Raw genomic sequence first — 6000 nt, 5'->3', positions numbered from 1 at the left:
GAATTTTTAGGGTATTTTTGAATTTCGTTGAAATTGAATTTCAGGAAATCAGAACCTCAATCGATTGGAGGGCCCCAATCGATCAGCCGATCGATTGGGATGTGTTTTCCGTGAGCAGAAGCTCGCTGAATCGATCAACCGATCGATTCATTTATGCCTTGATTGATTAGTGAATCGATTCAAGCACTTTCTCCGCGAACAGAAACTCACGGAATCGATCAGGCGATCAATTGAAATGGTGCCAATCGATTGAATCCCAACCCAATCGACTGAAAAGGTTGATTTTGGCTGGAAAAACCTAATTTCAGCACTTTAAGCCAATTTTAGTCCCTTTACCCACTCCTAAACCCCTTGGAATATATTTATATATATCTAAGGATAGTTTTCATGATGGAAACAAGGAGAATTGGTCAAGGAACACTAAATTGAAGTTTAGGATGAGGTTGGTTTCAATATTGAATCTATTAAATCTCAAAACTTCAAGTTTTTGGATTTTCTAAAGGTTTAGGGACTCCAAGTCATTGTTGGTGCAATGACAGAAGTTTAGAACATGTCTTTAGGGGGAGTTACTCTTTAAGGACATGAAAAGTATTTTTTTTCAAACACCTTGGAAGGTGGTTAACCTTCTTTAGAGTAAATGCTCAAGGTTGAGCATTAAAAAATAATGGAGAGTGGATATCTTCGTTGTTAAGTTGTGAATGCTAAAGGATGAGTATTATGAAGTGGATTAATGCTCAAGGATGAGCATTGGCTATAATGAAAGGTATGAGACCTTCATTGTTGGAATGATAAATGCTCTAGGATAAGCACTGTGAAGAGGTTTAATGCTTAAGGTTGAGCATTGGATACAATGAGTGGTATGAGACCTTCATTGTGGTATTGTGACCAGTATGGTAGGTTGTGAACAACTTTGAGTAACTCTTCAGGGGAAGAGTTTTTGATTGTGCCAATAGGGGGGAGAATGTAAGGTTTAAGTTATGTCTTCATTGTCCTTCTAGGAAAGTCTGGGGGAGAATGCAGGCTCTAAATTATATCTTCATTATCCAAAGGGGGAGTTTACCTTCTAGAAAAAGGAGAGAATGAAGAAAACCCTCATTCATGCATTGGCATGAAGAAAAAGTTGAGGCTATGGGATTAGCCTAACTTAAAGGTATTGGCAAACATCAAAAAGGGGGAGATTATTGGTGCAATATCTCCTGAGTTAGGTTGACCAGGTTGACTATGCTTGAGTTAGCTCAAGTTTGAGTCTTGATGTTTGAGTTTCGATGTTTGACAATATGTAGAGATTACAGATGCGATCATCCGATTGGGGAGTTTGTTGATCCAATTCCCCTCTAGTCAAGGGATGACCAGTTTGATGTGAAAAAGAGTCAAGTAGGTCAAGGTTGACCGGATACTTGACTGAGAAAGTCCTAACTGAAAGTTAGGCAGTTGAAAGACCTAGTGAGTGAAGCTATACAGTTGAAAAATCCTGGTGAGTGAAGTCAAGTGAAAGACCTAGTGAGTAAAGTTAGGCAGATGAAAAGTCCTGGTGAGTGAAGAAAGGCAGATGGAAAGTCCTGATGAGTGATGTCAGACAGATGGAAAGCCCTAATGAGTGAAACTAGACAGAAAGAAAGACCTGTTGAGTGAAGTCAGACATATGGAAATCTTGGTGGGTCAAGGTTGACCGGACACCTAGTGTTGGGAAGCCCAAGTAGGTCAAAGGATTGACCGGATACTTGGCACAAGAAAGTCCAGATGGGTCAAGGGTGACCGGACATTTGGTGGAAGTCCAAGTGGGTCATGGAGGACCGGACACTTGGCACTAGATGGTAAGTCCAAGTGGGTCAAGATTGACCGGACACTTGGCACGAGGAGAAAAGTCCAAGTGGGTCAAAGGATTAACCGAACACTTGGTGAAGAAGTCACAGCAGGTCAAGGTTGACCGGATACTAGGCACAAGGAGTCCCAATTGGTCACGATTGACCAGACGTTGGGTTTGGGAGCCCTAGACTTGACTCGGGCAAGCTAGGGTTGGTCAATTTGATCAACTGATCAAATTAGACCAAGCTCAATCGATCAGCTGTTCGATTGGGTACAGTGCTGCGACAAATGGCAGCCCAATCGCTCAGCTGATCGATTGGGAGCTTATATCGCGTACACAGAATCCTCCTTAATCGATCAGTCGATCGATTGGGTATCAGCAATCGATCAGCTGATCGATTGGACACCGCCGATCGATTGGGCACCGATCGATTGGCAGCTAGAAATCGCGTGCGATGTGATAAAGGCTGAATCAATTGGGAGATCAATGCATGCTTTTCCAGCGAAGAGCACAGAGGCGCTCTGATTCGATCAGCCGATCGATTCAAGCCTCCCTAATCGATTGATCAATCGATTGGGATACGACCGTTGCGTAGGATGCAGGTTTTGGACGGTCGAGATCGCTGGGATCTGACGTGGTAATCGATTGGCAGGAGCCCCAATCGATTGGAAGCCCTAGAAGCACAGATATAAAGGTAACGAAGCATTCAAATGCTGGAACTCTACTTCCTCTCCAGCTCACGCGATCTTCTACGACACCCACCTCCAGTTCTTGGAAGCTCTTAGGGACAAGTGCTGCTGCACTTCTATGGTTCAAGAGGCGATCAACTACAACAAAGTCAAGCAAGAAAAGGTTTTTCCTTCATGTACTTATATTTTTCTTCTTGCGTTGTGTTGTATGTTGTGTGAGTATTGTACGAGGTTTCTTCACCTCTAGTAGTTAGCGAGAAGGAGTATTTCTTTCTTAGTGGAGAGTGCTTACATGTGTGGATCCTTGGATTAGTCAGTATCTCTTCTTGAGGTGGATACTAAGTAAATTCCTTGTGTTAGCATTGTGAGAGTTGCTTGAGTATTTTCCGCTGCAACAACATCATTAAAGCAAGCAGCCGAAGTGCGATGAGCTATTCCCCCCCCCCCTCTAGCTACAAATCGACCCTAACAGTAAGAATCTACTAAGTGACTGGTCATAACTGGAAGTTAGATAAGGGTAAGTTTTAACTGGAGGTTAAACAGGTGAGAAGTCTATTAAGTGACTAATCCTAACTAGAAGTTAGATAAAGGTAAGTCCTAACTAAAAGTTAGGCATGTGAGAAGTTTACTAAGTGACTAATTCTAACTAAAAGTTAGGCAAGGATAAGTCATAACTAGAGATTAGGCAGGTAAGAAGTCTACTGAATGACTAGCCTGTTCGGTCTCCGCAAGTATACGGAAATGTCGCAAGTAATATAAAAGATTATCGTATCCACAGGGACTGGAATAAGCACTAGAAATGTCTCAATGCGAATTAGCTAAACAACTATCCAATCGTTTCAAAAGCAAAGTAAAGGTAAACAAATCTAATCTTAAAGATCAACAAACAAGAGTTTAGTGTTTTGGATTATGCTAAAGGGAGATTCTAGGAGTTTCGGTTTCTTTGTAAGATTTCTCGAATGTAAATGGTTCACCAATTCTTATCCCTCAATTGCCAAACATGTAGAAAGTTGCCGGTTCTCTCTTGCAATAGACAACCGGCTAAGGACTGAGAAATGTATCTAAATAGGATTAATTAGACATGAACCTACGTTGTCCTTACACAGAAGCGCACCTATTACTATGCCTTTCTCGGATATCAACATAGAAGCCCACAACTTATTAATCTATCAAGATACAAGAAACTAATCACAAGATCCATCCTACTCTCTTGAATATTCCCATTTTCTCTTCAAGATTATCTCTCAAACGTCCTTACACGGGCCTGCACCTGTCACGTGGATCCCTCGGATGATCGAGTGAGAGTTTATCTTTACAAAGTCCACAAGAAATCCAAACAATCAATCAAGAATGAGAATTAAGCACAAATTATCATTAATCATTCAAGATCTAATTGATACAAGCAAGACAATGTCATTGAAACAAGAAAATGGCAAATCCATAAGAGATTACATCAATCCATCATACAAATACTCCCTTAATCCTAGAATACAAGATCTACTCCATGAATCGAGGAAGAAACCCCGAAGAAATAGAGATTACAAGCATTTCTTAAATCCCCGATCCAAGAAATCAAGAAGAGGGGGAAAGAGAAAACTTATCTACGAAGAAGCCTCGTCTTCGGATCCAAACCTCGCTCCGGAGTCGAAATCGTCGAGATCTCCCTTAGAATTGCCCAGAAATCCTCCCAAGAATGGGAGGAAACCACCAAATCTTGCTTTCTCCCAAAGGGGGAGAGATCCCCTTTCAATTCATGAAGAAGGGTTTAAATAGAGGAGGGAATCGGACGCCACACGGCCCCGTGACACGGCCGTGTGAGATTCACACGGCCATGTCCAGTTCCCTCTCTGCCAATGCTGCACGGCCGTGTGTCTCCACACGGCCGAACCCTTTCTCTCTGGAAATGCTACACGGCCGTGTGGTGCACACGACCACACCGCTTGGTCTCGAAATCTCACACTGTAGATCCACACGCCATGTAAGGCTTCGCTGCGTAGGCTTAATCTTGACACGGCGAGGTTCACACGCCATGTCATCTTCCTCTTCCTGGTGCCAAACTCCACACGGCCCGAGCTCCATACCGCAAGGCCGTGTGAGGTACACGACCAGTGCTTTCTCCCTTTGCTTCCTCCAATGCATGCCCAAAGATGTAGATTCTTCACCAAATCAACTCCTGTGTACAGAAAATGCACAAAAAGCAGATCTCCGAACCAAAAGAGTAAATATGCTAAAAGGAAAGCTGGAAGTATAAAAATGCATAGATCAAGCATGCTCAAAATATGTAAATGTGCGTAAAAACATGCATAAAAGAGTATATAATCTACGCACATCACACCCCCAGACTTAAACCTTTGCTTGTCCTCAAGCAAAATGCTGCAGTCTAAATTCATATGTTCTACAACACATTCATAAAACCCAGTGCACTTTCCTAACTCTATCAAAAAGTTTCATTAACAAGCATGATCATGGAAACAAGTAAAGTGTGGTTCAAGCATAAGAATCTTGTGCGCAGTGTAAAAGTAACTCAACACCCTTCAAGTTTCAATCCATGTCCTTGTCAAGTCGTCATCAAATTTGAATTCCTAGTGTTCCCAGTGAAAGACAAGTAACCAGTGATAGACACTTACTCACCATTCACTTGGTTCATATTTCTCAACTAACCCAAGGTCTCAAAGGTGTGCTCAATCTCAAGAGAAGCTAAACAGTCATTTCCCCAGTAACCTAACTCGGTCTCAAAGGGGTGACTTGCTAGATTCCACTCATGACAACTGTTTTTTATATCCCTTATTATTCTTTTATTTATTTTTTTCCTTTTTTTTTATAAGTGTTTGCATTGTGCAAAACTTATTCACAAATGTACTTTTAGCACACATGTTGGGATATTTTGATTTTTCCAAATGAGCTTTAATGATTTGAGCCTCATCCAGTAACCAAAATGAAAGTTGAGAAATCACCATGGAAACCAAGTACTAAACAAACAAGATGAATAATGACTATTTCAATGACATCAACTATTCAAGCATTAAGCACAAGTGTAGTGAAGATAAAATCCTTAAGGTTGAACCAAAACTAAAACTCATCACCATAAGATTCTTAGCTTATTAATGCTTCCCAAGATAGAAAAAAGAACTACACAAAGTTTACTACTAGCATCATTCGAACATCATGAATCAAGACAATAATCGTGCTAACATTTCACTTGAATCCAAGAAAGCATATAAGTGAAGTTTTGATGTTCTCAAGATGTATGCCACAAAAAATCAAAACAAAATGCAAGACATAAGCAAAAACAAAAACAAACAAAGCAAATCAAATGCATCTAATGCATCCCCCCAGACTTAAATTTTTCATTGTCCCAATGAAAACTAAAAACAATGTGGAGGAGATTTTAAGAGAAGTTACCAAGTGATGAGCTCCAAATGGTTGACATTCATGTTTTTTTTAGATACTCCTCTATCCAATGTTCTCAATCCTCCACAACTTTAAAATCTACAAAAAATAAGA

This window comes from Zingiber officinale, chromosome 1A (assembly GCF_018446385.1).
Source record: "Zingiber officinale cultivar Zhangliang chromosome 1A, Zo_v1.1, whole genome shotgun sequence".
NCBI classification, from domain to species: Eukaryota; Viridiplantae; Streptophyta; class Magnoliopsida; order Zingiberales; family Zingiberaceae; genus Zingiber; species Zingiber officinale.
Note: the sequence above shows the minus strand (reverse complement) of the source record.